Source organism: Lissotriton vulgaris, chromosome 4_1 (genome assembly GCF_964263255.1).
Source record: "Lissotriton vulgaris chromosome 4_1, aLisVul1.2, whole genome shotgun sequence".
Lineage (NCBI taxonomy): Eukaryota > Metazoa > Chordata > Amphibia > Caudata > Salamandridae > Lissotriton > Lissotriton vulgaris.
In genome coordinates, this window is record NC_141691.1 from 772,129,049 (window position 1) to 772,147,826 (window position 18,778).

At 47.9% G+C, this 18,778-nt stretch overlaps 1 protein-coding gene and 1 pseudogene across 1 annotated transcript in view; one reads left to right on the forward strand and one right to left on the reverse strand.

The window, feature by feature from the left end:
* LOC147722577 (putative thiopurine S-methyltransferase) overlaps nt 1-18,778 on the forward strand; it is a 349,873-nt gene that overhangs the window by 132,447 nt on the left and 198,648 nt on the right. The gene's annotated exons all lie outside the window — the stretch shown is intronic.
* Nucleotides 6,378-8,014, reverse strand: LOC147722578 (uncharacterized; annotated as a pseudogene).

Below are 18,778 nucleotides of genomic sequence, written 5' to 3' on the forward strand. Positions count from 1 at the left end.
AGCAAATGGGTGGAAGCATACCCAACCCGTGACAACACTGCTATGGCCACAGCAAAAGTTCTGTTGAAGGAGTTTTTCCCCCGTTACGGCCTTTGTCGAATTTTGTGGAGCGACAATGGCCCCCACTTCGTAGCCGAAGTTATCCAACTCATTTTGAAAGGGTTGGGTGTAAAACAAAAGTTCCACGCAGTCTTCCACCCCCAATCTGCTGGTCTAGTTGAACGACATAATGCCACACTGAAACTAAAATTGGCCAAAATAGTGGCTACCACAGGACTGAAATGGCCAGACGCACTCCCACTGGCATTGCTCTCAATGCGTTCCACCCCTACCAAACACCACTTGACACCATACGAGGTTGTATTCGGCCGACCTATGAATGTCTGGTCTGCACCGAAACCAACTTCCATTCATGACGTCCCGGACGTCCTAATGTCTGATTACTTATGCCAGTTGACTAAAACACTGTCTGTTATCCATCAACAGGTGCTGCATGCCATCCCTGACACTTCCAGGGGTCCCGGACACACCATCCAACCTGGGGAGTTCGTTCTGATCCGGAATTTCCAGCGTGCCAAGAGTCTGGAACCCAGGTGGACGGGCCCCTGGCAAGTCCTCATCACCACCCGAACAGCACTTCGAGTGGAGGGAAAACGCAACTGGGTGCATGCGCACCACTGTAAGAAGATCTCCTCGACCCTGGCCACGACAGAAAACATCGACAACCAAGAAGAGCTCCTGAACAAGGACCGACCGTCACTGACCTGCTATCCTGATACCGAAGCACTTGAACTTTCAAAATTCTCTGATCCCACTGTACCATCCAGAGAAGGGTATTTCCTGCGCCGAAGGGAGGGAGCTCCGGCTAAGTAGACCACGGACTAAGTTGAATCTCAGAACGGTGACCTAAACACAACCACGGGTTACCGGGAGAGAAGCTAAACGAAGTCTGTGGTTCTGCCCACCACCGAGCACCTTGAAGATGATGGAAGCGCCAGATAAGAAGATGATGGAAGCGCCAAATAAGAAGATGATGGAAGCAACAGGAAATACCCACTACAGAAACCCAAGAGCAGACAGACTCCACAGCTCAAAGACAATTGCACTCTTCATCACAATCCTTTTCTGCTTTCTCCTCATGACCACACTCTGGATTGTGGAAGAAAATGCACCTGCTCACGAAACATTCCTGACCACTGCTCAGCCTACCACCATGACGGAACATTATCTGATTTCGCTCTCTCCTCAACTCAGAGAGAGGCGAAAGGAGTTCTGGAATAACTTTTTCGTACAGCTACTTCACCAGCACAACCTCGCCACCAATGCCACTAACTGTTGGATCTGTGGGTTGCTACCCCACGCCACTGGACACTCGATACCATTCATCCCTTCACCTTTCTCAGTTCACGCTCCTGCCTTGCTTGGCTGATCCTTCTGCAAGAAAGCTTTAAGGACAATGCCACCTCCAGCAAAACTGTAACGCATTACTACCACGGGGTCTGGCGAAACAAAACGAAGACGCACTTCTGCCCGCAGACCTCCAACGACTCAATCCACATGGACATTCCTGCTAAAGAGCGAATTGAAATGCAGGTGTTCAACAATCCAACCAGACCCACCTTCTCCTACCTGCGGAAACGAACGGCTGCCACCCTGACTGTGGCCCTATCAGTCATCAACGTCACAGGCCACATGTGCATAGAAGGACTTGGGACACAGCTGGTAGGCCGCAGCGCCTGCCGTTTCACCAGAACTTTGGACTCCACCGATCCGCCTTCCTTTGTATCCTCTCCGAATATGTATTTCGTTTGTGGCACGAAGGCTTACACCTGGCTCCCCAAGGGCTGGGGGGGCACTTGTTTCATCTCCTTCATCCTTCCTCCAACTTATGTGGCCCCAGCTAATCATCATAGACAAAAATGAGCCAAGGACATTGAACAAGCCGACTCGACAGGAGCACAGTTCCTCGATGCAATGAAGGGACTCGTTCCACTCTGGGGCCCCATGGCAAACAGCCGTGCCATCCGACATCTGACCCAGGCAGTTGAGACAACAATGAACATCACAGCTGGGATCCTTGCTAATAACACCGCCGAGCTTCAAGCGGTCCGCTTGGTGGCCCTCCAGAACCGCCTTGTCCTAGATGTGGTTCTTGCGGACCGTGGTGGAGCATGCCGCATCATTGGGTCTAGCTGCTGTACATACATACCGGACAATTCACCCTCAGTGTACAAAGCCATCGAACATCTTCACAGACTCTCTTCAGAAGTCCACCAGGAACAAGAAGAATGGTCGCTTGGTGGTTGGTTCTGGAACACCGTTAAGAACTGGGGCTGGAGACTGTTCACCATTATCCTGATTCCTGTAGTTGTAATATGCGGTCTATGCTTAGGAATTCAATGTCTGCCACCTCTGTGTTCATTATGTGCAAATTGTATTTGCCCTAAGACTGTGGACTTTGGAAACGAACGCATGAGAGCATTATATGATGCCGAGGTTAGGAATTTGATGAAAATTGACATTGAGTAGGCAAGTTGGCTAGATATGTTGAAAAGGGAGGACTGTTAAAAGTTAGGCTGCAAACGTCAACATTATCGGCGCCATCTTGCTCTCTTTCGAGCCCATTCGTGCGCGTAAGCGGCAGCCATTTTAAGCACCATGGCCTCCCTGCCCTCGCTGATAGCCAGCGCGTCTCGCTCTCTCCTAACCTCGCAGGCATCCCCCGCACGCTGACAACCCCCTCCTGCTCTCACATGCTTTGGGTCATAAACCCCTCTTCAGCGCAGCTCTGCCTCGGAATCCCATCCTGTTCCCAGTGCGACACCTCCCTTCATCCCTTTCATGGTCCCAAGTCCTTTGATACAAACCCCCCTTTTCCTGTATGCCCGTTTGTCTCCCTTGTTCCCAGGCCGCCACCTGGCCCTGCGGATACTGTTTATCCCACCCCCGTACAGTAGGAAACTTCCCCCTATCAAAGGACCCTCGAGTCGATCGAACACCCTTCACCCCATGAGATCCGATCAACTCCACACATTCCGTGAATCGGCGGAATGTCCAGCTGCGCGATAATCATCACCTGTTGTGACCGGGGTGGGGATTTCAACTGTAAACGTGTGGGAACGGGCTTGAAGCGGGGATTCCTAGGATACCTTTCCGTACATCAAAGTACTGACAAGTATATGTTTCATGTAATAAAGCAATAAACCTGCGTATAAGAGGCCAGGCCTCAGAGATGCGGTTAGAGCACCTCGTGACGATACTTGCTGTCCGAATTGATGTGTTCTCCTCCGGAGAGAATAAACCCTTGTTTCCTGCCTTTCAGTCTCCAGCGCCTGCTTCTTCATTGATTAATATTCTGTGGGTAATAGAGGCGACACCGCCGGGCAACACAAAAGGGTCTTTGGTCACTGGTTGTCTAGCCACCCTTTTACAGCACTACCGCCCGCCATACTAATATGGCGGGGGGTAAATCGGGTACAGATGGCCAGTGGATCGCCACCACCCGCAAAGCGATGACGATCCACCCGCCATCATATTAGGCCCCTTGGTGTCTGTTCAGCTCCAGTCCTCGAATCCTGTGTGGTTTTTGATGAGTACACCTCTGCAGCCAGTGCGGAGCTGGGAAGATGTTGGCCGGCACTTAAAAACACCACCTCTCTTTCTGTATCGTGCACTTCATCTAACCATCAAGCCATGCCAAACATCCAGTGCCAGGGTGACGCCAATCATTCGCCGGATCTCAGAAGGAAAATTGCCATCAAGGCTTTCCATGATGATGCCGGATTAATACTAGGTCGATAGGAGTGCTGGTAGAGACATATACTCTCCCATCTTGTCAGTCCACGCCCCTCTGGTCACAGTGCACTTATCGAGCTTGTTCGTTTGCGTGGATTTGATCCCACGATTCCTGATTATGTCCGCTGCGTTGGGACCCTGATGCGAGACTGCCTCTTTAGGTTCTGTCTCTCCCATGTGTTACTGGAAGCTTGATGTGTGTGCGCTCCCAGGTACAGGCCACCCCTTCTAGGTGTCTTCACACGTCAGACGGACCTCTGCTCATCCAAATCATTTTGCCAGGTGTTCACATCCCGGGCCGTTGCCCTCTCATGCGCCTCACTGTTCCAGGCCCAGTGCCTAATAGTTTCCAGCCCAATAAAGTGATGAATTATTTTTGGGTGAAGAATAGTTAGATAAGTGAAAGAGAAAAGCGAAAGGGACCGCTGTGATAATGCAGCAATGCTACATCTTAAAACCCGACCAGACTTCATCAAAGGGTCACCAGGAATTCTTATTGTTGGTGATGATTGTTGGTAATGCAGGACTGGTTAAAGACAAATTTGATTTTTTCTTTCCACAGGAAAACCCCTTTAAAAAACAAATTGGTCACCATAAACAGATGATCAAACAAATATACTCATAGGTTTGATATTGTTTTCTGGCCTACCATATTACAGTTTGTTAATTTAAACAGCAAGACAGTATTGCAATTATAATTGCATTTATATAGCGCTTACCTGTGCTTAATTTGTAAAAATATAAGTGCCAGGCCCTCATCAGGAGGCCATTGCAGCTTGCACCACATGCTACCCCTGCCAGCACTGCCAGTGACAGTGCCAACACAACAACTAACCATCACACTCCTAGAAGTTGACAATTGAGACTGTTATATGCCCCCAAAGCTATAAGAATGGCATGGGTGACATGTCTTTATCATTTTTAATGTATATTGAGATAAAACTGTTGTTGTGCTCATCTCTAAATTAGACAAACAGCACCACCATGTGGCAGACTGCCTTAAGTGCCAGTGCAGAGCACTGGAAATCACCAGCTCAAATTATGCCCTTACCACCCCTGACAAGGTGTTGATGCACTTTACGCTGGCACAGCACACTGCTCCTGAAGCCAAGGTTAGTTGTTAGTCCAGTCTTATTTGTCACTGCTGGGGGCAAATCTTGACAGGGGATGCTGCAAATGCTGGAGTGGAAGTCTTCTCAAGTTTGTGTCACAGTATTAATTGTAAAGCAAGGTGGAATCTATTTTGGCCACCTCTGGTTTGACATGGCACAGGCTGGAGGGTCCACAGGCAATGCAAGTGTCTTGCCTTGATTCCTGTGGCTGGAAGGTGTAGACCCTGACACCAAAATTTAATGGCAACTTTGTTAGCATGTGTGAGAAGTTGGCCTAGTATAGGATGTCCACTAATTAAAGTGGGACCCTTGCACCAGTCCAAACGACCCTTATGATGTATGAGGTCAAAGATAACCTTTAGAAAGGTATTCTACTGGTAGCTGTGGAGAGCAGCCTTCAGGCTTAATCTTGAAGGAATGTAAAGCCGATTGTTTGTCCAGAATAACACCTCCTGAATTAATCAAATGAAAGGAGAACTACACAGTAGTTACATAAAAATATGTATTTATTAATATAACACTCTCTACTATCCTCTACACGAGGATAGAACACAAAGCACACAATAAGAGATCAGTTGAACAGTTGTAAGTAGCACAATACACAGTGGGCTCCAAGGGGAGACCAAACCATATACTAGAATAGTGGTATAACAACCAGAACTCGAGTCAAGACAAAGTCTGGAGCAGGTAGAATCGTTGAATCCCCAAGTGAAGTACCGAAAATTATTATTACAACCCAATTAGAGCCATACTTACAACTAGCCCAATACCCATTACCAATAATCAGTCGGTTGGCAGTGTAGAAGGTCCAATCATTTATTATAACAAACAAACTCTGCCAGAGGAGCTCCTTGCGACCTAACCCCACGAGGTATGCCAAGAAGACTGCTGGCACATTGTCAGAACATCACATATATACTGTTACATTTCGAAACCGTTACCTAAGATGGAAAAATACAAGTTGGTACAGGTTGGTGCAGAGGGAAAGACCATATATGGGAGACAAAGCGCTCTTGGTTTAGCTCATCTCATTATAGCAAGGTCGTGAGGGTGACTCCCTTCTGCTAACTCCGAGAGAGTCCGTGCAGCACCCCTCAGAATGTGCTTATCCAGCCTCCTCCTTCTACCTATAACCTTGACAGGCCTAACGAGCAGAAACAGCAGTTGCACTATTTCTCAGGGGAACGGCTTTGGTAAAATGCAAGGATAGGGCTTGCTAACGCAGGGATCGAGCGAGGCCACAAAATGGCGTCGGTCGAGTCAAGCAAGTACAAAAACGTGCAATATGGTGTATGTTAATTCCTAAATTACTGCTTTTCGTGTGTATATTAGTATTTGCGTTTTCTTTGTTATTATTCTAGATGCATCACGCTAATTACAAACAGCGACTATATGGTTCGCGGAACCGAAAGTCAATTCTGGTTCCTCAAACCCTCCTTTTAGCGTGATGTAGCTAACTAAGAGGGAATCCTAGTCTTGGAAGACCTCCTCGTCAATGGCCATTAGTTCATGAATCTCCTGCTGGAGCATCTGAATTTTGGTGGGGACTGGAGCAGGGATGCACATGGCCGTCACTCTGGTGGCACAATAGGAGCAACAGGCCGGACCGCATTGTACAAGGATGCAACAAGTAAAAATGACACCGGCCGCCCCGGCCAGTATCAATATTAGCTTCCAACCCCATGTTGTCAGGAGCCCCCAGAACCAAACAGACCGTGACCAAGACCCATTATCGGTGTGCATTTCAGCTGCTATGCGATGTAGCTTTTGGATAGCCAAATGGACAGTGGGGGCGGAGTCTGGAATATACACGCAGCAGGAGCTGCCAACCACCCGGCATGCTCCACCTCGATCAGCCAAGATAACGTCCAGAACCATCCGGTTTTGAAGCGAAACGAGTCTTGTCGCCTGAAGCTCTACTTTGATATTGGTCATGATATCTGTGGTGATATTAATGACGTTCTCTACTATCCTGGACAACCGCCTGATTTCTCTGCTATTGAATATGGGTCCCCAGAAAGGGACCAATCCTTTACTAAAGTCCGTAAACTGTTGTAGGGAGGTGTCAGTTTGATCGACTTCTGTCGCTACGAGATGTCTACGCTGCCTAATGGGTGCTGTTCTAGCGGGATGGAGTTGGTGTGTTCTATGAGAGTCTGATGGTGCAATGTAGACAGGTGGGTACAAGAAAGACAGATAACACTGGCCGGCCCAACCTCGGGGCAACCAAGTGTAAGCATTTTCCCCACACACAAAATACACATTTGGTGGTGTCAACAGTGGCGGGCTACTAAATATTTTCATGCGATAAGTATATTTACAGACACTGTCACCAACCTGTACATGCCCCATCCCCTGTACACAGAAATCAGAAGAAGTATTCAAAATGGGAATGGGTACAGTGCGTTCACTGGTAACATTTCTGACAACAAAGTGTTGGAAATACTGCGAATCATTGAAGTTAGCAAAATCATAGAGTTCATCTTGTAACCAGGTACTATTCTCGTTCTCGGTATATAGATTCATACAGGCTTCTGGATCCAACGATCCCTGTCCCCCATTTCCCTCAGGGTCAAATCCCTGATGTTTTTTGATGTATGCTAAGATCATACTATAATCCTTCTCGGTGTACTGTTTGGGATTTTCTACATAATGATTGTACATAGCGGAAAACATTTTAAACCATGCTTCACAACTTCCTAAATAGGACAAGGGCAATGAGAGAAACAGGTCATGTTTATGCATAACAGATGGCAAGAGCCCACAAACCCAACAGTCGGTGGTGTTGGTAGCGCTGTGTGTTTGATGGAGCATTTCTACAAATACATTTTTCGCATACGTCTGGCGATGTCGTTCTTTGTGGGGTGCTAAGGTGAGCATGAAATGTTCAGGTGGGGTCACAGTAGAAGGTAGAAGAGTTTGCAAAGGGTATTTATGTTCTAAATATATGAATAAGCTCATAAAAATAGCTACTATACTGTGATTACCAACACAAAAGCAATTTTGACCCTCGTGGTCCATGTAGAAAACATTGGTTCATAAAATGGGAAGTATCGTGGTGCAATGGGAAGTTCTTCTTCAAATACAATATGACCAAAAGGGTACATTCCTAGCTAAAAGCCCAAAATTAAACTTGGGCCTAGCAGTCCGTCCTGCCAGAGGGTTCTTCTCCCTGTGTCCGTCAGAGTCTCACAGGCAGACTCCTATCGTTCATCTTAAGAAAACAAAACGTCGGGGTGAAAGGGATCCTGGTGTACAACCTGGCCGTTCACAAGGGTTAGCCTTTCTTTCTGAACAGAGCACAGTAACAAAAGTTCCAGCTCTCAACGAGTTCAGTCCAGTGTCTCTCTCAGCACCTCAGACCTGCAATCTAGCAAACCCTGTCTATTCAATCAAGTCTTTCTTTATCTCCTAGCAGTAGAGTCTGAGGTGCCGTGATGCTTTCTTAATTAAACAACAAGGGGTGGTGATGGACAGAGTTTCTGAATTAAGCAGAATACTCTCACCCAGTCAAGAGATCAGGGCTAGATCCAACACCGTTTTTTAGCTCACTGCACCATCCCAGCTCAGAACCTGGCTATATGCAAATTAGTCTGTTCCTGTCCCAGTGCATGATGGGAACAGGGCAAACCAAACTACAAAGCCAATTCTTTCACTGGGAAGGAAACAAGCTTCCGGGGACCGGTTTCTGGCATTACAGCCGTCTTCGGCCCGGCTTGCTTGAATCCTGATGGTGCAATGAGCAAGGGACTCACATCTGAGTATACCCTTCCACGCTTATGGTGGACAAAATAATTAAACAACAAGGGGTGGTGATGGACAGAGTTTCTGAATTAAGCAGAATACTCTCACCCAGTCAAGAGATCAGGGCTAGATCCAACACCGTTTTTTAGCTCACTGCACCATCCCAGCTCAGAACCTGGCTATATGCAAATTAGTCTGTTCCTGTCCCAGTGCATGATGGGAACAGGGCAAACCAAACTACAAAGCCAATTCTTTCACTGGGAAGGAAACAAGCTTCCGGGGACCGGTTTCTGGCATTACAGCCGTCTTCGGCCCGGCTTGCTTGAATCCTGATGGTGCAATGAGCAAGGGACTCACATCTGAGTATACCCTTCCACGCTTATGGTGGACAAAATAATTAAACAACAAGGGGTGGTGATGGACAGAGTTTCTGAATTAAGCAGAATACTCTCACCCAGTCAAGAGATCAGGGCTAGATCCAACACCATTTTTTAGCTCACTGCACCATCCCAGCTCAGAACCTGGCTATATGCAAATTAGTCTGTTCCTGTCCCAGTGCATGATGGGAACAGGGCAAACCAAACTACAAAGCCAATTCTTTCACTGGGAAGGATACAAGCTTCCGGGGACCGGTTTCTGGCATTACAGCCGTCTTCGGCCCGGCTTGCTTGAATCCTGATGGTGCAATGAGCAAGGGACTCACATCTGAGTATACCCTTCCACGCTTATGGTGGACAAAATAATTAAACAACAAGGGGTGGTGATGGACAGAGTTTCTGAATTAAGCAGAATACTCTCACCCAGTCAAGAGATCAGGGCTAGATCTAACACCATTTTTTAGCTCACTGCACCATCCCAGCTCAGAACCTGGCTATATGCAAATTAGTCTGTTCCTGTCCCAGTGCATGATGGGAACAGGGCAAACCAAACTACAAAGCCAATTCTTTCACTGGGAAGGAAACAAGCTTCCGGGGACCGGTTTCTGGCATTACAGCCGTCTTCAGCCCGGCTTGCTTGAATCCTGATGGTGCAATGAGCAAGGGACTCACATCTGAGTATACCCTTCCACGCTTATGGTGGACAAAATAATTAAACAACAAGGGGTGGTGATGGACAGAGTTTCTGAATTAAGCAGAATACTCTCACCCAGTCAAGAGATCAGGGCTAGATCCAACACCGTTTTTTAGCTCACTGCACCATCCCAGCTCAGAACCTGGCTATATGCAAATTAGTCTGTTCCTGTCCCAGTGCATGATGGGAACAGGGCAAACCAAACTACAAAGCCAATTCTTTCACTGGGAAGGAAACAAGCTTCCGGGGACCGGTTTCTGGCATTACAGCCGTCTTCGGCCCGGCTTGCTTGAATCCTGATGGTGCAATGAGCAAGGGACTCACATCTGAGTATACCCTTCCACGCTTATGGTGGACAAAATAATTAAACAACAAGGGGTGGTGATGGACAAAGTTTCTGAATTAAGCAGAATACTCTCACCCAGTCCAGAGATCAGGGCTGGATCCAACACCGTTTTTTAGCTCACTGCACCATCCCAGCTCAGAACCTGGCTATATGCAAATTAGTCTGTTCCTGTCCCAGTGCATGATGGGAACAGGGCAAACCAAACTACAAAGCCAATTCTTTCACTGGGAAGGAAACAAGCTTCCGGGGACCGGTTTCTGGCATTACAGCCGTCTTCGGCCCGGCTTGCTTGAATCCTGATGGTGCAATGAGCAAGGGACTCACATCTGAGTATACCCTTCCACGCTTATGGTGGACAAAATAATTAAACAACAAGGGGTGGTGATGGACAGAGTTTCTGAATTAAGCAGAATACTCTCACCCACTCAAGAGATCAGGGCTAGATCCAACACCATTTTTTAGCTCACTGCACCATCCCAGCTCAGAACCTGGCTATATGCAAATTAGTCTGTTCCTGTCCCAGTGCATGATGGGAACAGGGCAAACCAAACTACAAAGCCAATTCTTTCACTGGGAAGGAAACAAGCTTCCGGGGACCGGTTTCTGGCATTACAGCCGTCTTCGGCCCGGCTTGCTTGAATCCTGATGGTGCAATGAGCAAGGGACTCACATCGGAGTATACCCTTCCACGCTTATGGTGGACAAAATAATTAAACAACAAGGGGTGGTGATGGACAGAGTTTCTGAATTAAGCAGAATACTCTCACCCAGTCAAGAGATCAGGGCTAGATCCAACACCGTTTTTTAGCTCACTGCACCATCCCAGCTCAGAACCTGGCTATATGCAAATTAGTCTGTTCCTGTCCCAGTGCATGATGGGAACAGGGCAAACCAAACTACAAAGCCAATTCTTTCACTGGGAAGGAAACAAGCTTCCGGGGACCGGTTTCTGGCATTACAGCCGTCTTCGGCCCGGCTTGCTTGAATCCTGATGGTGCAATGAGCAAGGGACTCACATCTGAGTATACCCTTCCACGCTTATGGTGGACAAAATAATTAAACAACAAGGGGTGGTGATGGACAGAGTTTCTGAATTAAGCAGAATACTCTCACCCACTCAAGAGATCAGGGCTAGATCCAACACCATTTTTTAGCTCACTGCACCATCCCAGCTCAGAACCTGGCTATATGCAAATTAGTCTGTTCCTGTCCCAGTGCATGATGGGAACAGGGCAAACCAAACTACAAAGCCAATTCTTTCACTGGGAAGGAAACAAGCTTCCGGGGACCGGTTTCTGGCATTACAGCCGTCTTCGGCCCGGCTTGCTTGAATCCTGATGGTGCAATGAGCAAGGGACTCACATCTGAGTATACCCTTCCACGCTTATGGTGGACAAAATAATTAAACAACAAGGGGTGGTGATGGACAGAGTTTCTGAATTAAGCAGAATACTCTCACCCACTCAAGAGATCAGGGCTAGATCCAACACCATTTTTTAGCTCACTGCACCATCCCAGCTCAGAACCTGGCTATATGCAAATTAGTCTGTTCCTGTCCCAGTGCATGATGGGAACAGGGCAAACCAAACTACAAAGCCAATTCTTTCACTGGGAAGGAAACAAGCTTCCGGGGACCGGTTTCTGGCATTACAGCCGTCTTCGGCCCGGCTTGCTTGAATCCTGATGGTGCAATGAGCAAGGGACTCACATCGGAGTATACCCTTCCACGCTTATGGTGGACAAAATAATTAAACAACAAGGGGTGGTGATGGACAGAGTTTCTGAATTAAGCAGAATACTCTCACCCAGTCAAGAGATCAGGGCTAGATCCAACACCGTTTTTTAGCTCACTGCACCATCCCAGCTCAGAACCTGGCTATATGCAAATTAGTCTGTTCCTGTCCCAGTGCATGATGGGAACAGGGCAAACCAAACTACAAAGCCAATTCTTTCACTGGGAAGGAAACAAGCTTCCGGGGACCGGTTTCTGGCATTACAGCCGTCTTCGGCCCGGCTTGCTTGAATCCTGATGGTGCAATGAGCAAGGGACTCACATCTGAGTATACCCTTCCACGCTTATGGTGGACAAAATAATTAAACAACAAGGGGTGGTGATGGACAGAGTTTCTGAATTAAGCAGAATACTCTCACCCAGTCAAGAGATCAGGGCTAGATCCAACACCGTTTTTTAGCTCACTGCACCATCCCAGCTCAGAACCTGGCTATATGCAAATTAGTCTGTTCCTGTCCCAGTGCATGATGGGAACAGGGCAAACCAAACTACAAAGCCAATTCTTTCACTGGGAAGGAAACAAGCTTCCGGGGACCGGTTTCTGGCATTACAGCCGTCTTCGGCCCGGCTTGCTTGAATCCTGATGGTGCAATGAGCAAGGGACTCACATCTGAGTATACCCTTCCACGCTTATGGTGGACAAAATAATTAAACAACAAGGGGTGGTGATGGACAGAGTTTCTGAATTAAGCAGAATACTCTCACCCAGTCAAGAGATCAGGGCTAGATCCAACACTGTTTTTTAGCTCACTGCACCATCCCAGCTCAGAACCTGGCTATATGCAAATTAGTCTGTTCCTGTCCCAGTGCATGATGGGAACAGGGCAAACCAAACTACAAAGCCAATTCTTTCACTGGGAAGGAAACAAGCTTCCGGGGACCGGTTTCTGGCATTACAGCCGTCTTCGGCCCGGCTTGCTTGAATCCTGATGGTGCAATGAGCAAGGGACTCACATCTGAGTATACCCTTCCACGCTTATGGTGGACAAAATAATTAAACAACAAGGGGTGGTGATGGACAGAGTTTCTGAATTAAGCAGAATACTCTCACCCAGTCAAGAGATCAGGGCTAGATTGTCTCCTTTCTGGTGAAGAATTGGCTTGGTAGTTTAGTCTGCCCTGTTCCCATGATGCACTGGGCCAGGGACAGACTGATTTGCATATAGCCAGGTTCTGAGCTGGGATGGGGCAGTGAGATAAATAACGGTGATGGATCAAGCCCTGATCTTTGGACTGGGTAAGAGTGGTCTGCTTAGTTCAGACACTCTGTTCATCACCACCCCCTTTTCTGAATCGTTTTTGGCCACTATAGGTGTGGCAGGGTATACTCAGACATGAGTCCCTTTCTCACTGCTCCATCAGGATTCAAGCAAGCCGGGCCGAAGACGGCTGAAATGCCAGAAACCGGTCCCCGGTAGCTTGTCTCCTTTCTGGTGAAGAATTGGCTTGGTAGTTTAGTCTGCCCTGTTCCCATGATGCACTGGGCCAGGGACAGACTGATTTGCATATAGCCAGGTTCTGAGCTGGGATGGGGCAGTGAGATAAATAACGGTGATGGATCAAGCCCTGATCTTTGGACTGGGTAAGAGTGGTCTGCTTAGTTCAGACACTCTGTTCATCACCACCCCCTTTTCTGAATCGTTTTTGGCCACTATAGGTGTGGCAGGGTATACTCAGACATGAGTCCCTTTCTCACTGCTCCATCAGGATTCAAGCAAGCCGGGCCGAAGACGGCTGAAATGCCAGAAACCGGTCCCCGGTAGCTTGTCTCCTTTCTGGTGAAGAATTGGCTTGGTAGTTTAGTCTGCTCTGTTCCCATGATGCACTGGGCCAGGGACAGACTGATTTGCATATAGCCAGGTTCTGAGCTGGGATGGGGCAGTGAGATAAATAACGGTGATGGATCAAGCCCTGATCTTTGGACTGGGTAAGAGTGGTCTGCTTAGTTCAGACACTCTGTTCATCACCACCCCCTTTTCTGAATCGTGATGCTTTCTTGGCAGTAGGTTGTATCGCACAAGACCCGGAATTTCCTGATCAGAAAACAGCACAGAAGGTATCTCTCCTTCATTAGAGCTTTCGCTTGTTGGGGTATCAATGACAGGATTCAGAGCAATTGCAGATTCAGCAGAGACCGGTTCACCCGATCTCGTCACTCCCTTTTCTTGCCTTTGTTCTACCTCGCAGGCATCGGAAAAGGGTACAAATGCAGTGGCTCTCTCGGTTTCCTGGGTCAAAATTCCCCCAGAGCGTCGCTGATCATAAGGAAGCGGCAGCCTTTTCAGATGGGAGACATGTATCCAGTGCTTTCTCCCATCCACCTTTACAGCCGTCCGGGTTGCGAGCAGAATTTGATGCGGCTCGGAGCACCTTGGAGCGAGGCTGGAGTCTTGTTCAAACTTCTTGACCAGCACCCACTGGCCTGGTTCCAGTCGATGTACGGGGCCCTCTGGCAGAGGCTGCAGTACAGATGCTACCTGCTGATGAATAGAACGGAGATCTTTAGTCAGGGCATATAGGTAATCGATCAACATAGGATATTCGATCTCAGAGAAGGACCGTGGTCTGGGTACCCCCCATATATTAGCTGGTCGCCCGAAGGTTATCTCATAAGGAGAAAGACCAGAGCAAGAATGAGGGGTAACTCGCAATGACATGAGGGCCAAGGGCAGGGTGTCAGGCCATTTTAAACCAGTGCTTTCCTGAATCTTAGCCATCTTTAGTTTCAGAATCCCATTGTACTTCTCCACGAGCCCTGCTGACTGGGGGTGTCGGGCTGCGTGGAATTTTTGTTTTATCTGTAATCCATCACAAATATGCTTAACAAGGGCCCCATGGAAATGCCCCCCATTGTCCGACCAGATCAAACGGGGCAAACCATAGCGTGGTATTAACTCCTTAAGAAGGGCCTTTGCTGTAGCCAGGGTAGTGTTCTCTTTCGTGGGATAGGCCTCAACCCATTTGCTAAAGGCACAAACCACTACTAACACATACTTCAAATTGTTGACATGCTCCATGTGGATATAATCCATCTGGAGCACTTCAAAGGGTAACGTTGGAGGCGCAAAGTTCCCACTCAGAACATTTTCTCCCTTCCCCTGATTGTGTTGTAAGCAGACCATACAGTATTGGACCAAACGGACAGCAGTCCTTTGTATGTTAGGGTTTTCCATACTGGGTCTAACAAGCCGCAAATACCTTTAGCTCCTACATGGGCAGGACCGTGGGCCATAGTTACAAAGGCCTGCACCAATGCATTGGGTAGCAACCATCTCTGTTTTTCTGTCAAATCAACCCAACAGTTATTCTCGTCCAGTCTTCCTACTTCCTTTTCCCATCTCTCTAATTCAGCCGGGGTGGCCTCCTTCTGTAATTCTCTCACACTTTCCATGGTACTATCGAACAATTCAGATTCCTCCACCCACCTTGCCGAGGACATTATAAACATAGCCGACATTGGAGATTGGGCTGTCTTTTTGGCCACCTGGTCTGCGAAAGCATTCCCTTCCCCTACTTCATCCACCACTGCCTTATGTGCACTGCATTTTATTATGGCTAATTTCTTGGGTAGAGTGAGGGCATCCAACAACCGTAATACCAGGGAGCCATTCTGTATTTTCTGACCATGAGAAGTAAGGAAGCCCCGTTCCCTCCACAGCCGCCCAAAACTATGGGCCACGCCGAAGGCGTACTGGCTGTCTGTGTAGATATTAACTTAGAGTCCTTCATTCAATTCACAGGCTCGTAACAACGCCACTAGTTCAGCAGCTTGAGCTGACCGGTGTGGCACTCGAAATGTTTCAACTACTGTCTTCAAGGTTGTGATTGCATATGCAGCTGTTGTTGTTCCATCTGCTAATTTAAAACCGGACCCATCCACATATAATTCCCCCTGAGGGTCAGATAGAGGAATGTCGGTAAGGTCAACCCTTCCCTTTGTTTCTTCTTCGGTTCGAAATATGCAATCATGTATATCATTGGTAGTTTCACTCGTAGGGAGTGGTAGCAATGTAGCTGGATTTAGCGTGGCACATCGTGTAATCGTGATATGCGGAGCAAATAGCGTCAATTCATACCCAGTGAGGCGTGCGCTCGTAAGGTGCTGTGTCTTAGTTTTGTTTAGTAATGTGTCCACAGCATGCGGCACCATCACTGTTAGGTTGGAATTTAGAACAAGTCCTTCCGACTGCCGGATGGCCACCGCGACAGCTGCAGTGGCCCTCAGACAGCTAGGAAGTGCCCTTGCGACATTATCCAATGTGGCTGACAAATAAGCGCAAGGTCTTTGCTTACCACCAAATTCTTGCGTTAACACTGAAAGCGAGCAGCCGTCGACCTCATGCACATATAGTACAAAGGGTTTACGGTAGTCAGGAGTACCCAAGACAGGAGCAGAACAGAGAGCAGTTTTTAAAGAGTCAAAGGAATGCTGACATTCATCCGTCCAGGGGAGGGGTTCATGCACGTCTTTAGAGGTTAGATGCAACAAAGGATTAGCGAGGAGAGAAAAATTAGGTATCCATTGGCGACAGTAAGATGTGATGCCAAGAAAGGCACGAACTTCGCACTGAGTGCAAGGGACAGACATGTTAGAGATGGTAGTAATGCGTTCAGGAGTCAATCTCCTACCCTCCTTCGACAGTAGATGACCTAGGTAGGTTACCTCCTGTCGACAGTATTGGACCTTAGACAAGGACACCTTATTCCCCTTCGCTGCCAAATGGTGTAATAATGCAACAGTGGCAGCCTTGCAGCCTTCTTCTGTGTCAGAGGCGATCAACAGGTCATCCACGTATTGCAAAAGCACGTTCCCCTCGGGCAAGACTAGATCGTCCAACAGAGCCTTAAGGGCCTGACTATAGATGCTCGGACTTTCAGTATAGCCTTGAGGTGCACGACAGAATCTGAAGCTTCGGCCAGATAACGAGAATCCGAAGATCTGTCTGCTATCGGGGTGGATAGGGATACTGAAGAAAGCATTCTTCAGATCTATGACCGAAAAATACTGAGCAGTGGGCGGAATCATCGTAAGGATAGTGGTGATGTCTTTTACCACAGGATACTGCGGTACGACAATCTTATTAACGGCTCTCAGGTCAATCACAAAACGATAAGCATCACCGTGTCCCTGTGTGTCAGAATCAGAACTCTTCTTCAAAATTGGGAGAATCGGGCTATTACAAATATTAGCAGCTGTCTCCTCCACTACCCCTTTATCAATGAGATCTTGAATAATTGAAAGTAAAGCACGTTCACCGGCTGGTGAGATCTTATACTGTGGTATGCGCGGTCATTTTGCACCAGGTTTCAACATGATATGGACCGGTGGGATGTCTAACTTACCCACGTCTGCATCTCCTGTTGCCCATAAAGCAGCGGGAATGCCGTTAAACTCAGGGGGAAGAGGTTCATTTTTAGCAAAACATTGTTTCATGCAGTCAGTGTGGGGATGTATCGTCAAATAAACCCCATCAGGGAAGCAGTATATTTTTGCATTCAACCTTTTCAACATATCTAAGCCCAACAAATTCTCACCACAATGTGAAGTTAGCAGAAAAGGTGATTCAACAGTAGCGGGGCCGATCGTGAAGGGGAGTGGTTTAGAGATGGGTCTGACTACTGAGACTCCTGAAAATCCCACGGATACATTATTTTGCCCGGACAGAGCCGCCCCTGTAAATAATGATCGAGCAACTGAACTATTCATTGCCCGTGTCAATTAGGAAATTCTCAGAAGTCCCCATCAATTCCCCCCTCACATAGGATCCTTGTTGATTGACTGGTATCGACACTTGGCCCCTACTCTGTCCCTGGCTGTCCTATGGGTGGACATACCCATCCTGATCCTCGAATGCGTAATCATCATGATAATATTGTCTACCTTGGTGACCATCAAAATGATTCCGTTCGGACTTGCCTGATGCTTCCTCTCTGTGCATATCACTCCGGTCTGAGCTACCTCGTCCTCGTCCTCGCCCTCGGATTGGGCCGTTCTGGGCAAGTAATAACGGACACTGCGCTTTCCAGTGCCCCTCCTGTTTACAATATGAGCACTGGTTTATCCCTACAGTTGGAGCCCCGCCTGCGCCTCTGCCTGTTCCCGCCTCTCTGGACGCGGGCCCTCTGGCTCCTCTCCCCACTCCTTGTCCTTGGACACCTTGCTGAAGCAGCACCCGTGTTTTAAGATCCTTGGCCTTTTTCTCTACTTTATCCTTGCTTTCGTTCTCCCTATGCTCATAATATTGGGCCATGCTCAAAATCACGGAGGGAGTGGAGGTAGTCCAGGTGCTTTCTGAGGCCTGCAATCGTGCAGAAATTTCCGGTGCCAAATTGGTAACAAATCTATTCACGAACAACCTAATTCCACCTTCGGTGGCCAGATCCTGCCCACTAAAGTCAATAAAAACCCATTCAAATCTGGTAAAGAAATCGGACACACTTTCATCCTTTTTCTGCCTACAAGCTGTCAGTTTGTCCCAGTCAACCTTCCGTGGAGGAATCAGGGTCAGCATTTATGCTATTATTTTTGCTGGTAAGGAGGTGATTTCGTTTCTAGGCTTATCCCCAGGTTTTCGATCTCGGTCCCAATCCTTCAACTCGTCCCAAGTTCCCCCTAGTTCTGCAGCATGATCAGCATCATGCACCTGCCGCCATATATCAACAGGAACTAGTAACCCAAAGAATAGTTCGACATCTGCCAGGGTCATCACAGCCGAGGTCGCAGCTTCGGTCAGTTCCTTGTAATAGGCGGTGGGATTCTTGCGGGGATCGGGCAATTGGGATTTAAGGGCAAGAACCTCGCTTCGTTTCCACGGAGTGTACACCCATTGCTCCTGGAACCGGGCGTCTACTCGAGCCCTTATCACTTGGTCAGCATTATCACGTGTTTCAGGAATTTCGGGATGAAAAATAGGGTGT